This window comes from Saccostrea cucullata, unplaced genomic scaffold (genome assembly GCF_032062105.1).
Source record: "Saccostrea cucullata isolate Sc308-1 unplaced genomic scaffold, CSIRO_AGI_Scuc_v1 ctg1696, whole genome shotgun sequence".
NCBI classification, from domain to species: Eukaryota; Metazoa; Mollusca; class Bivalvia; order Ostreida; family Ostreidae; genus Saccostrea; species Saccostrea cuccullata.
Genome location: NW_026938692.1, coordinates 1 through 15,373, shown reverse-complemented (window position 1 = coordinate 15,373; position 15,373 = coordinate 1). Strand labels below are relative to the sequence as shown.

The 15,373-nt window shown below is 38.2% G+C and overlaps 1 pseudogene; it reads left to right on the top strand.

The window, feature by feature from the left end:
* The first annotated feature begins 402 nt into the window (after window positions 1–402).
* Window positions 403–12,190, top strand: LOC134250944 (uncharacterized; annotated as a pseudogene).
* The last annotated feature ends 3,183 nt before the right edge of the window (window positions 12,191–15,373 follow it).

Genomic DNA, 15,373 nt, shown 5'->3' with positions numbered 1-15,373 from the left:
GACCTCACTTTTCTCAGTTTGTGTTTAAGGTAACATAAAAGAAACTTCATATGCTAATGCATACTGATGTAAGCTTTTTAATTGCATCAGTATGCATTAGCTTGACCTTTCATTTGACCTTGACTATTCTTTTCTCATATTTATGTTTGGCTCAGTTTTAAAGAAACTATTCATAATAGTTTTTATTAAACTGCATACGATAAAACACACTGATATAAGCTTTTCAACTGCATCAGCATTTATTGACCTTGACCTCTCCTTTGACCTTAACTTCATTTATTTAAATTTATTTAGTGTTTAGCACAGTTTTAAATACACCACACAAAATATTTAGTATGGGAGCAGGGCCATTTCATGGAGTTATTGAACTTATTTTTTTTCATTTCTTGATAATGTAGGACTACAACCAGATCCTACATGACCTGAGTGACCTCCAGCGAGCGGACCGTGACAGGAGACAGAAGGTGGTGGCTAATATCCCTGTAAGTGTCCATAGAGAGGAGTTTATTGGTATATACCTATCAAACATTGATACTTGTAAGTTCGTCTATTTCTTTAAAGGTCTTCATCAATTTTTTTTCTGTTGTAGAAGCAGGTGTTTGAGCCCCCACATCAGAGACTAGAGGACAAAGACGAACGACAGAAAAACATGGAGGAGGCATTCGAAGACATGTACATGGCCGACACAAGTATGAGAAGCCGATCTCTGTACTGAGTCTTAACTATTAAATCTTTACACCTTATCCTTCTGTTTTCTTTGCTTCTATCAGAAAAAAAGATTTAAAAGGAAGTTTTGCAGTGAAATTAATGAACAGTGTTTGTTAACAAACAGTGGATGCAAATTTTGCAAATGGGTGTTTTTTTTTTTCCTTGTTTAATTTTTCTTCCTGGCTTGATTTTATATTTAACCCTTTTTTGATTCATTTTAACCTATTTTTGATTTACGTTAGTTTTTAATGCATTCTGATTTTTTTATTCAGTGAAATATTGTTTTTTTTCATCCCTATTAATTCTCAAGAGTAATAAAGTAAAGTAAAACTCAATGAAATTTCAACAATCTTTAAATTTTAAAATCAATTATTCTTTAACCCGTTCCTTGGTATGTAGATTACCTGGGTGACCTGAGTCTTGCTCTTGACCCTCACCCTCCCCCTGACACCCCCACAGCTACCGAGTCCCTGGAGGCGTCCGTCCTGACCGACACCACGACCCCCCTACAGCCACCCCCCATGTCCAGGGTTCCCACCATACTGAAGGATACCTCCAACATACAGAAAGCACAGGATGACATCAGCATCCAGAAACAACCAGGTAAGGACTTTAAAAACATGTCAATATAAAAATTAAAAAAGAAAATTTGGTCAAGTTAAAGCTAAGAACCTTGTCCGATTTAGAATAAGGTTTACCACCTTTTGATAAGTTAGATAACTCTGACTGGGACAACTGATTATTTTTCTTTTAAAAAATTATCACAATTCAAAGTTTGTCGAACTAGTATGTTGAAAATATTTATATTTTGATTATAAATTAAATTTCTGGTGGAAAATCACAAGCAAAAAAGCCAATTTTCGTAGTGTATATGAGTAGAGAGAGGGGTGTTGAACCTTAAGAATATGTCAACAGGAAGTCTAGATTGAATTTTAGAATTAAGTTTATTGACTGTTTTTTACAGAGAAAGTTCTGAAGAAACTGATGGACAGAATCAAGTCCCAGAGACAGGAATGGATGTCCAAGTCCATGCAGGAGGTTCCTAGTGGAGGGGCATCCATGACAACCAAACCAGCCCAACCCTCCCCCGGGAAAAGCACAGGTAAAAACTGAAGTTGTCTGATAAGAAAAAGGTCAATTAGGAAACAGTTTGCCAGCTGTTAAATTTTGCAAAAAATTCACATTGGAAAATTTGTAAAAATATTCTCCCATGCAAATATTTCCATCTTTACTCTCTATGTAATGTTTCTGTACATTTGATAGCTGCCACCCTGTCTGAGTACTCTCTCTCAGAACAAGGTTCCCCAGGCAACGAGAACATATCACCGGTCAAGGTCGTACAACCAGAGAAGTTACCACGGCAACAAACACAACAGTATCCCCAGGAGAGGTCAAGGTCAGGGCAGAGGGAACCAGTCAAACAGGTATGTAACCTTTTGACCTTTAGATTGAATTCATTTGTTTTATCCTGTGTGCACACATTTCTACTGATGTGCAATTTTTTAGCTCACCAAAGCTGATAGCCCTATCTTGTAAAAATTCCAATTATTTGGGGGAGGGGGGCATAAGTGTTTTACAACAATCTCTTGTTCAAAGAAAAGTTACTTCATTTAAAAAATCAACGTTAATTATATTACAATGTACACTCATGAAAGCTACAGATGTATATTAAATACCCTCTGGTAAAATTGTTGTAGGTTATGGAGCCAGTGTTTGTTGACCAGAATCTGCGTTCTGTGGAGGAAGTCTTAGAACAACAGAGGGAGATAGAGTAAGTATCTTCTCAGTTTGGAAGGAGTGTAGAAACGGGGACTTGGTTGAAGTCAAATATTCATATTAAACAAGTATAGTACTTACTGGAAGAATACTTTTATTTACATGCACATGTAATGTATGATACATTTATTCTACTTTGAAATAATTTTATTCCTTGAAATACTTTTATTTGCTTGTAAAATGTAACCTGTGATACATTTATTCTACTATGAAATACTGGTACACATATAGAATTTCTAAAATACTAGACTAAGTTTAATATGTAGCTCTTGGCGTTAACACAAATTTGTTTTAACAGACCACTGTTAGATTTAATGGTCATTGGTTCACATGCAGCGTAAGTATGAGTGATATAGGATGATTTTTATACTCTAGATAATGTAGAATAAACTAGAATTTTTAAAAGATTATAAGCACTTTTAATTTTCCCTCACATAGACCCTAATGGATATAAGATGGAGCTTTGAAAATTAAAAAAAAAAGTGTGACCTGCAATTTTGAATAAACACATCATTATGTTATGTAAATTTAGCATTTGCACATCATATTGTAAACAGAGTGAGGCACATACTAATCTCTCTATTATTTTTTTTTAATTGTATATTTCCATGATTCCTTTCTTTGTCATGATATTCAAATTTCTTTACTATAGCTTCCATAAACCATATATACAGAAATCTTAATTATGAATACTAGTAAATTATTGCTTTCTTATTCCCTCTTTTAATGTAGTATTGATCAGTCCAGTCCAATACGAAAAATCGTAATATTACTAAAATTCGTAATATAAGCAATTTCTAACTCTTCTAAGAGTTACTTCCCTTTTTTCTGATACAACCTGCTTGTTATGTTTCATGAGAGATTATACGTCTCTGGTTTCATCAAATCATCGAGGATATGCATGCATTTTCTTTGTTTTGATGCATTTGATCCAAGTGCATGCAGAGTCAGAGCCTAGTGAAAGCTGTACAAGTTATATCCCGTAACATCTTGTTGTTGGAGATGAGGGTCTGATTTTTAGGGTAGACTTCGGGAAAAATATAGGGAATTCGGGGATTATAGAACACTATGACAAGTTTTAGGATACATTGAAGTTTTATGGAAAATTGTTCCCATCCCTGGGAAAATTCTTATATAAGAATAATAATACAAAATTTTCACTCACCCATTACTATTGTTACTTTCTTCTTGCATTTTCATACTTTTCGATAGGTCTACGTCACTGACCAAAATGACCACGTGATACTAGTACCATCGGGGGATAATGTATTTCTGACGTCATACTTTCCTTAACATCATTCAGTTTCTTTCAATGCCTAATTTTGTCTTACATTACGAAAACTCGTAATATAGTCTCTCACAACATGCTATTTTACGAGTTTTCGTAATTTAACTATATTACGAAAAATAGTAATATAAGAATAATATTACGATATTCTGTAATATTACGATTTTTCGTATTGGACTGGACTGTTGATTAACAGGTAAAGTGTTTAATAAACAAGGCCATAATGTTGATGAAATGTTTACAGAGAACAGAAGCGAGAGTTAGAGAGGAAGCTTCAGGAACTAAACAAGAGACAACAGCAGCTTAACACGTCCGTGGGAGGGAACATTTCTCCAAGGTACGACCAGGAAATCATCACAGCTAACGGACAAGTTTATCTGCAGCAGCAAGGACTGAAGGCCCCAGCAACGTCATCTGGATTTCCACTACAGGCTAGCCAAGGCCCTCAGCCCCAGTACACAGGCTTATCCCGGCCAGTTCAGAATGGACAGTCATTTAGTGGAGTAAGACAAACATCCCAGGGGTATAATCTTCCACCAGCAAGTGGGCCATCCTTGCTGAATGGGCAGACGACTCTTAATGGGCAGATGTGGGCAGAGCCACCTCAGTCCGTACGTTCTCAGGTTTCCATGGCATCGGTCTCCTCTCACAGTTGGGTGGAGCCCCCCTCTCTTTCTCAGTATACCATTCCATCCAGTTCATACATACCAAATGCTCAGACTGCCCCACCATTTTCATATTTTTCTGCACCCTCTGTTACAACTGCTGCTTCCATTCAACCTCAAATGAGTGCTAGTCAGCCGACCATGGTTCGTTCAGGGGCCCCTGGGACATTTGTTTACCCCTTCACTGCCAATTACCTCAACAATCTCCATGACAGCGCCAACACAGTCACAACTACAAGCGGAACACATGAGGAAAGTGAAAGAATATCAGCAACAACTTCTACTCAAGCATGAACAGCTAGAGCAAGAGGGTCCTGGCTCAGACCAGGGCAGAAATTGAAAGACGAAGACAAGAACTTCTCCAGAGATTTCCTCAGCTAGAGTTCAAGTCTCCAGTGGATGGCTCTGCCAAGCCAGCAGAAAATGGATTCAGTGAAGGTGTTCTAGTAAACAGTCAAGGGGAACCTAAGCTTCTGACCTCAAAAACTCTCTCTCCAAATAGGGCTGCCATGACGTCTCTTTTATCTCAGTTAGCAAGTAATCCCTACTACTCTGCCAGACTGTCTGGACCAGCAGAAGAACAGCAACCATTGGAAGCCAAAGCAGAGAACGAAAAAAATAAATTTCAAAAAGTGAGGAAGTCCCTGCCATTCGATGCTGATGATACAATCCACGAGACGCCAGGGAAACCAGGAAGATCGCAGCTCTACCAACCAAGCCCGGGCTCAACTACCGCTAACGAGACTACGGACCTGAATGACACCACCATGTCCTCCTCCACAGAGCGGGGGAGCCCAGCGTTACCAGGGAGGAGATTGGGTATCACCACCGCGGAGTCTGATCTCTCACTGCTCAGCACCGCCAAGGAGAGGAACGACCTATTTGAGCAGAGGCAGTTGGAGCTGAGGCGACAGCTAGAGGCCATACAGAGACAGAAGGAGGAGATTCTACAGCGCCATCAGGTGGTGCAGAGAAAGCTACCACCTCAACAGCTGGCACCGCCTAAAGACCCTCTACTAGACTCAGAGGGTAAGTTTCTTGATTTTAGTTCCTTTCCTCTGTAAACTTTTCAAATATTTTTTTTTACTTGAAAATTCTGTAGCTTGTTTATTTGGATTTAAATGAGAGAATTCAGAGTTCATATTTTTATTTTTTAGAAGATTCCTCTGAACTGGAGTTTTCTGATGACCAGTCACCCATGGCTGATAAACCAGGTCAAAGGTTAGCCCCTCCCAATAAAACGGCAACACTACTAGGAGACCACAGGCCTCATGAACTTTAAGTACTATTCACGTAAGTCCTTTAATTTTGATTCGAATTCCTCAGTATTAAAATGTAATTTGTTTCTCAAAGTGATTTTTGCATTTAAGTTTTTAAACATTTGACTATGCTCTCATTATTGTATTTACTCTGTAGGAAGTGGAGACATCCCCATCCAGTGCTAGACATTCCAGAGTCGCGGCATCCAGTCGCCACAGTCTGTCCTCCACCGAGCGGAGCTCAATAGAAAGCAACCAGGCACCACCTCGCGTGGAACCAGCCATCACACCGACAGACAGACGGCCGGCTGAGGACACAGGGTATAAGACGGCCCAGCTGGACGAAGTGATGGCAAGGGCATCAGAGTTCTCCCTGGGGGTACTGGACAGGCTGAAACAGAAAACCAACGACGTGTTTTATAATCTGAAGGAAGACGATTCGGCAGACTCGTATAAGATGATGAACTACACTCCGGACTCTCTCTGTACTGGTAAAAAGCTTCTTTTATACAAAATTACTGTGTTTATTGCCAGTTTTAAATGAAGCATTACTAGAAGCTCTTTCCCAAAAAATTGATAATAAAAAAATGTTCAATATTTTGGGGGTAAAATTTGGAAATTTCTTTTATAAAATCATCTTTAAATAGCATAGAATTTTTTAGTATGTAAGAAAGAAATGGCTTCTTATATTTTTCAATTGAAAATCTTTTCATGTTCAATATTAAACATATATATTATTGGTTTTAGGTGCATTGGAAGAACTGAATGTATCTTCAACTCTCTCTACAACTCCTGGATCAATCTCCATGGTAACACCTGGCTCAGAAAAATTGTCTGGAGTTCCAATGACTCAAGCTGCCAGAAACCAAAGTGACAGCACGGATGGGTCAATCCGAAGTTCTAAATCTTGGGCAGACGAACTTGTGTCATTTCATAAACTCCAACCCGAGAGAGCTTCCGTTGAATCGAATTCCAGGTCAGTGAAGGAGTCAGCAGACAATGCTCCACACACAGCCCCTGTGGACAGGAGTTACAACGTTGTTCACATGAGGCAGGGAAAAGTTTCTATGGAATTTGTCAAAGTCGGTTCCGACATGGATCTGTCGCAGTACCCAATATCCGAGTCCAGTGATAAATCAGACCGAGGTGTTTTGTCCCCGGCCGGAAGACTGGAATCAGAGCTATCCCAGTACCCAATCTCCTCAGAGGTCTCACCAAGCAGTCAAGACAATGGCAGAAACAACAGAGTGTCTCCACATGAAAAGGACAGTGAACTTAATCCAGCAAGTCTGGCCTCCACATCCGAAAGCACCAGCAGCTACTTGGATTTAAAGATGGATAATAGCACCATGGGTACTAGGGAGTTTGATTTCATTGGACAGAGCTGTGTTCAGATTATACCCGACAACACTTCAGGGGAATTCGTCTCTCCGGAGGCTCATTCTTATGATGTCAGTGGTAAAGTAGACTATGCCAGTACACCCAATTATAAATCAGTGCAACCATCTACAAAGAGACTGTCTCAAATATCACAGTTCACGACTTCTCCAGAAGAAACAGAAATCCAGGCAGGATTGTCAACATTTCCACGGTCAGACGGACAGTTCCGAGCCCTCTCGCTTCACATGGATGACTCTGAACATCAGTCCCCAGCCCAGCCTTTAGCCTTCACCAGGGCCTCGGGTCACGGAGGCCTCTCTCGGGTCTCGGAGGTGGGAGAGAGTCAGACTTCAGACCAGAGTAATCGGTCAGATTATAATCTTCTGTCCAAGCTTCCAGATGAGTCGTCCCTCAGTCAGTTCACTGTGACCACCACGGATCAGTCATCCAAGGATGACCTGTCATTGACCCAGATAACGGTGAATACAGACTATCCTTCAAAGGCCTTGGGATCCTTGACCCAGTTTTCATTCAAGTCCAGTCCTGATGTCCATGCTAAAACTGACTCTTCCTTGAGTCAGTACAGTGTGGATAGTCCCGGGGCGCAGAACATGTCTGATAAATCGGGCAGGAACACTTCGTCCTCCTTGAGCCAAGGTGAGGAGGATGAGAGCTTTGTGGCCCAGAAGTTTGCTAACTTGGACCAATTGATTCAAGAGTCTCGAGACTTGATTACCAAACACAAGCAGCTTATTACAAAGAATAAGGAGATTGGTCAGTCAGGTCCAGGAGGCGTGTCTAGTGTTTTAACCACCCCTGAGAGCCAAAACGAGGCTACTCCAGACAGCTTAGTCATGAAGCAGATGTATTCTGCTGAAATTGAGTGCACGGTGGAACTCAGTGCAGACAATCATCCAAGTTACATGGAAAGCAGCAGTTTTCAACAGGTATCAAGGAAAAAAATATTTGTAACAAAATCCTTGAGTTTAAAAAATCTGAATTCTTTTGATTTTTCAAGAGAAGAACAAAAGTAGAAAATATATGTCAATTCAAAAATGATAAGATTTGCAGAACTTAGTCTTACCATGCTTTCATTTTGTTGAAAAGATACATCTACCAGTACTAAATTGTTTGAATTCATTGAGTAAATACACACTATGTTCATGATTATAAACCTTTCTTTCCTATCTGTTGTAAACAGTTGACAATGGAGAGTGGTATCATGGATGAACCTGATTTGACCTTGCTGTACGTCTGTGACCTCTGACCTTGCAGGACAGGACAACACAGAGGACATTACAGGGGAGTTAACTCATCGGTCTGACGGAACCAGCGGGGGAGACTCAATCTTGTCTTTCGAGCAACACGAGCAGAGTTTAAGGAGTTCTCCTGACAGAGAAATCAGCGAGAGCTACTTCCAAGATTTAGCAGGTATATTTCCATAGCGATTGTATAAATATTGATACAACATGCGAATTATCCTTATAAAGGACAGTAAAAATTTTGCATTTACTTTGATTGGCATTTCATAAATATATTAAGTATTGAATGCATTTTTAACCTAAAAATAAATTTCATGATTTAATTTTAGGAAGAATCAGAGGTAATGAGTGCACAAGCACTAATGATTATGTCATTTCTTGGGCGATATCAATTCAAGCTAAACATCACTGTTCAACACATTGTGCCAATGTTGTTCACTTGTTCATGCATTTTCTCGACATTGTTTGGTTTGTACAGGTCACCAGTTTGTCATGCATGTAACACAAAATTCTAAGTCATCAGGAGCTTGTGGGTGTTTTCTTTGCTTAACTGTTCAGATTTAGGTCTAAGGATTTATCGAAGCTGAATAATCTTGCCATGATCTTCAATGCTTAAAGCTTTTGAATTTCATAAGTGATTGATTTGAGATTTATAAAAGCTACATTATATCAAACGATGATATCATTAAGTCGAGCAGTATAGTATATGCTTCTACTTTACTCATCAAGGAAACTTGAAATATCTTTATCTCCCCTTCATAAGAAAGACAAATTGTAATGTTAATTTTTTCTTTTTTGAGAATGGCCTTTAGAATTAAGGTATCACACCGGTAATTGACCAATCAAAATGAACTTAGTCAAATGTAGGTCCGTATATATAAAATTGATTTTCTTTTCTTTTGAGACGTTTTTCTATTTTCTTTCATGCCATTTTTACAACTTTGGTACCTGTGCCTAGTAAAATTTATGTACTTTGTGAATAAATAAAGGTTTTTGACAGGAACTATTTTTTTCATGGCATAGGAGGCTACTTCCTGTAGTGCACTCGAGGTGTTTATAAACACAGTGAAAACACGTGGATTTGAGGGTAGCCCTGTTTGCAGATGGAAAAAGTCCGAAAATGCCGTGTGGGTACCCTGTTTTTTGGTGTCAGCTAATGTGACAGGTAATGTTTAACACCTCCTGATAAATATTTTTTCATGTAAACAAATACCTGATTTTTAACGATTTTTTATTCTATATAGAATTATATAGTGAAAACAATTACCGGTGTGATACCTTGAAGGATCCATACATACCACAAACAAATTTTCTTATCTTCCGCGTAAAAGAGTTACACTAATTTTTTTTCCGGAATTCGAATGTTCCTTTATCGTCGAACTTTAAAAACATTGCCGTGATACACTTTCTTGGAGATGCATCTTTCTCAAAACCAAAGCTTGTATACATGGGTTCTTATTTTCTAAAACCGGAAATTGTACAAGCTCCAGACAGCTCAGTATTACGTTACGCTACAACTCCATATCATCGCTGCCACAGGCCTTTTGATATGACCTCGTTCAACCGAGGTTGACTGCGTGACGTCACAGTTAAATAAGGCGCGGTAAAATTTAGAGAATGCTAGATTATCTAGATCTAAAAATTGCATTTGATTATGCGAGTAAAATTCTGTTGATACACGAAAATACATACAAGCATTAGCGATCCCCTGTTTTAATATCAATCTTTTTTTTATTTAAATATTTAATTAATCATGTTTAATAATTATCATGGTTTATATACCATGTGCATGCGAGATGATTAATATGTCTAAAAAAAAAAAATACTTGAGTTATCTATGTGCTAGCCTAAGTACAAAATTCAATCAAATGCATTTAGTATTTTAGTTCAGACAAAAAAAACATAAGGTCCATCATTAACAAGCTTTATGCAAACAGTCTGTTTATTTACTGATTTATTGAATCGGTAAATAAAATTCAAAAATACACATTGATAGAACATAGAAATTGGTAAAGAATTATTGTACATGATGATTAAACTGCTTAAGAATATTTTTTTTACCGTTCTGTCTTTCTTTTCTAGCTTTTCTCCACTTTTTTTTAAAATCTAATAACATGAAAAAAGACGATTGTTTTTCATACGCCCGATTTTTAGAATTGGGGGAAATATCAACGAAATAATTGAGGAAGTAAACAAATATTAAAAATCAAAATTCAATTTGCATTTTCAGCATCGATAAACAGGAACGTAATATCGCTAAAAATAGTCTTGTTTCCTGCTACCCGACCTACCCTATTTTTTTGCACTCGACCCTAAAGTTTTTATTTAGTTTTTGAGGGAAAATCTAAAATTTCATGATCCAAAAGTGAAAAAAATATACATTCAAGTGGAATGTCATGAAATATACATATCTTAAATATGGACTTGCATGAAACACTACTTATTTTAAACGATAATATTGACCAATGACATGTTTAATTTGGTTTTGTAATAGTTCATATCCAACAAATACCACTGGAAAAAAAATAAAATTAAATAAAAAAATAAAATAATTTTCCGACCTACCTACCCTATTTTTTACAGGCTGGTAGCAGGAAACAAGATTATTATTTTTTTTGCCTTATGATATTTGAATTTTTTACCTTCAATGTGATAATCAGGCAGTATCTGTCACAGTCATGAGTGCCTTACTGTGGTCCGAAAGCTAGATCGATTAAGCACCACAGTCCTATATTTTGGGAATTAAGCCTTGGGTGACATTGCAGTCATATCCTGGTGTTGTCCTTATTGTTTTCTCCCTTTCCTGTAAAAATCAAACTTTAGTTTACTTCTCTATTATACGTTATAATAGTATTCTTCATTTTCAATTCCTCAGTAGGAAATATGTGGATTTTCAAAATTTGTAGCTTGTATACATACATGTACATGAGATCTACAATGTTGTATGTGTAACATATATGGTCTACTTGTATAACCTAATTGAATAATAACAATTATTTTCTATAATTTTAAGACTCCATACAGTGTCGATTCTCCGGGACTACTTTGGTTAAGGTTCGTCTGTCTGTCCGTTTAATTAATTATCTAGCGAGTTTCCCCATATACATATTGTACGGAGTGAAGAGTAGCCTATATCCCAGATTGTTGTTTTATGTTTTATGAACTTTAATAAATGTGGAAAATATTGCGAGTGTTGAGCTAATTCCCTAGTAATCGCCAAGGTGGAGTAATAGACGCTAAAAACGGGCGGTTATAATTGTTTCCCACCAGGCATCTCTGTATAAAGATGTTCCAGAGCATGAAGTGGAGAGATGTTCGAAAACATTTGTAAACGTTCTTTTACAGATAGGACAACATTCTTCTGGTATATTCAAAAGGGTCCAGAGTTTAGCGATAAATTTACATAACTGAACTTCGTAAATGTTTGAAGGGATGGACCAGAGGGTTTTAGGCGATTTTCCAGAGCACACAATATTGAATTGCAAGAAATCACAATCATTATTCATCCGCTCCTGTCGAGATGATGAAACGTGAGCAAGAACAGAGGTTTTGACGGTTCTTTTCCATTCAGATTTCGAGGGGAAAGAGCCTTCACACAAGTACTTTTTAAGGAAGTGACAGAGGTTGTATTTGGACAGTATTGAGATAATATCCGGAATGAATCCATAACACACAATATTGTTGTTTTGCAGGTAGTCAAACAGGCGATTCAGGAATAACTGTTTTGTGAGAAAACTGGGGTCTAGTTCGCAAAGACGGCCAAAGAATTGTAGCTTTTTAATGTCAATTTCAGCGGATATTGGGATAAGACCAAGAAGACTTTCACACATGTCGGATCTTGTTTGTTTAGGCAGAGACATGGTGTGTTTACAAATGAAATGCTGAAAAGTGCTGAGAAGTTTAATATCCTTTTGCCGGAGATCACACCAAAGTTCACTTCCATATAGGACGGCAGGGAGCATCACCTTCTTGTACAAGTTAGCAACGGTAATGGGATTTAAGTGTTCGCACGCCTTCATAGCAAAATAGGCTTGGCGTCCTTTCCTACAGGCATTGTGGGTTCTCTCGCTCGGATTCATCTTACAGTGTAGGAATATCCCAAGATGGTTGTAGGTATCCGACAGGTGAACAGGTTCTTCACCTAATCTCCACGACAGAGAGGTACCAAGGCGGTTTCCGGCTCGGGTAAAGAGGAGAACACTTGACTTGCTGGCGTTAAACTTGAATCGCCATCGCGTGGAATAACTGTACGCAGTGTCGAGCATATTCTGTAGCCCTACAGGGGAGAGAGCTATACAGGAAATGTCGTCAGCAAGTGTTGGGTTTGGACTGGCGATGCTATATAATACAGGGGCGTAGCAACCGGGGGGGCCAGGCCCCGGGGGGCCTGGCCCCCCCACTTTTTTCTCCAACCTTACTTATACTACAGGAAATGTTAATTGAAAGCGTGGTTGCCCCCCCCCCCCCATTTTTAGTGATGTACTGGAAATGTAGTATTAGAATTGGTACTAAAAGTAGGTGCCCCCCCCCCCCCCCCCCCCCCCCACGAAATACGATTTTCGACTTTGGGCAACTTTTTCCTTTTTTTTTTTTTTTTTTGCTTGTCAACTTTTTTTCAGGTAAGTAAAAAAAAATTTTCTCTGGCTGGCCCCCTCACTTTCAAAAACGATGCTACGCCACTGTAATATCCCGGTGTTGTGGCCTGTTCGTTGGAGTTCATTAAGTAGATCGTTGTTGAACACCAAGTACAAGAAAGTGGAGAGCACCCCTCCCTGTCGTACACCTTGGGTAACGCGAAACCATTCGGAGTTCGTTTGGTTTACAGCAACAGAGCAGGATGTGTCGGTGTGGCAGTCATCGATGAGAGACCATAAGTGGCCAGATATACCAAGCTGATGCAATTTAAACATTAGGCCATGTCTCCAGACGGTGTCAAAGGCCTTCTGGGTGTCGAGAAAGGCAACAAAAACAGGACTTCCGTGTTCAATATTATGCATGCCAAGAAAACCTTAGCATTCTCTCCGTATAGCAAACTCAATAAAAGCCAAATTAACATTAATCTGTGATTCTTCCCCTGGGAGACGTGCGGAAGCAATTAATGTCCGCAGTTTTGAGGGAGGGATCTTAAAATTTACTGGGTTAAAATTATAGGTAGAATACTAGTTATTTAGAAGCCTTTGCCCCCCCCCCCCCCCATTGCCTTTTTCGGGTGGGGGGGGGACCACCCCCCCCCCAAATTAATTGACATTGCCTTTTTCGGGTGGGGGGGGGGGGGACGTTACCCGAATGAAATTAATTATAGTAAAGTAATTCTTCAATAAAATAAGCTGCCTTTCAATTTTTTTACGTAATTTTTTCTGTGATTCTTCAACGAGATTTCTTGGCATGGTCAGAAGGGGTAAAAGATTATTGGCCTGTCATGATTTGGATTTTACTCGTTTAAAGAACTTATTATTTTATAATTTTTATTATTTTTTAGTAAGAAATATTTGAGTGTTACTTTTATTTGTTTGTTATTTTCTTCTTCGGGTTTCATGCATTTCGCCTGGTCCAAAATCAAAATTATTACCGAAATTAATTGACATCGGGTAGTTGTGGAAGTACCGCGTCGAAATATAGATAAAAGAGTACCAAATTTCCGGAAGTTTACATCATTTCCTGGTTGAACAAGATGGAGACGAGTACTGAATGGGTAGACGTTACCCGATTGGCTATGTATATATTTTCTTTTTAAAGTGAATATTTTCTTTTGATTGTTTTTTTCTTATTTTCTTCAGTCCAATTTTTTTTTTTTAATTTTGGTACCAGTGCCTCTGGCATTTTACGTATTTTGTAAATAAAGATTTTTGACAGTAACTTTTTAGGGTATGTGTACTACTTCCTGGGGTAGAAGTTTATTTTTTCTTTAACTAAAAAAAGCTTAAAACCTAGGATCCACCCCCAGAAGTTTGCTGCCGTAAATTGTCTTGCTGGCGTTTTGGGAATATGGGTGATTTGCATCAATTACACTTTTATTGACTCCATCGCTGTCGAAATCGGACGAGATTTCTTGGCATGAAATATTGTCTCTTGTAGGTTGAAGGAAGCAGTAATACAACCTAACTTTTGTTGGAGTCCTTGTTGTTGGATATTAGGAAAATGGATATTCGACAGATGAAATGTTTTTATTCTTGTTAACAGCAGTTTTTCAAATAATTTAAAAATACAAGGAAGCAAGGCAAGTAGAACCATGTCAACGTCGTAGAGCCTGTGATCATAAAGTGGCAATGCGTTCTATACAAGGGGAAAAAAGAAAATATGTGGGTGTTTTGGGGTATACAAAATATCTGGCATGTAAATGAGGTTTTCCGCTTATTTGTTGAAAAAAATATACTTCATTTTGTTGTTTTAAATCGCGATTCTACGAAAACATCGGTATCCGATTTTGGTTTTAACATTTATAATAGAGTACTATTTATAGACTGGTACCCTGACATTGGTTAACGGGCGCAAGCGCCCTAAAAAACCAACGACAGGTAACCACTGCCATTTTATCGCGTCACAGGAAACAGCACTGATGAAAAAATCTATATTTAGACTAGCGTAAATCCAGAAGTGCTGAAGTAAATAAACCCTTCTCTCTGCACTCTACACGGCTGTTAACAAAGAAAGTAGACGGATTTTAAGCATCTATAAAACCATAAAGAAGTGCTGCCTCAAAAACCATTAAATGTAAAGCGATATCACAGGTCCCATATGCATATCCTACCAAAATAATTCAAATCAAGATCTATTGCATGATTAATTTACCTACATATTTACCACTGATATGATAATTAAATCATCGATTTAGTTATAACACTTGTTCTTTATCATTATTTATGTTCTAAAGTTTACGGGGAATGCTATAACTCGTCTCTCTAACTCCATGTGTTATGGTATGTACCAGGGAGGATTACAATGTTTAACACTAAGGAACATTTGAAAGTTCATTGTGACAATATATTGTAAGTTAATGATATACACAGTTAATAAAGTCCTTACTATGTTGTTTGA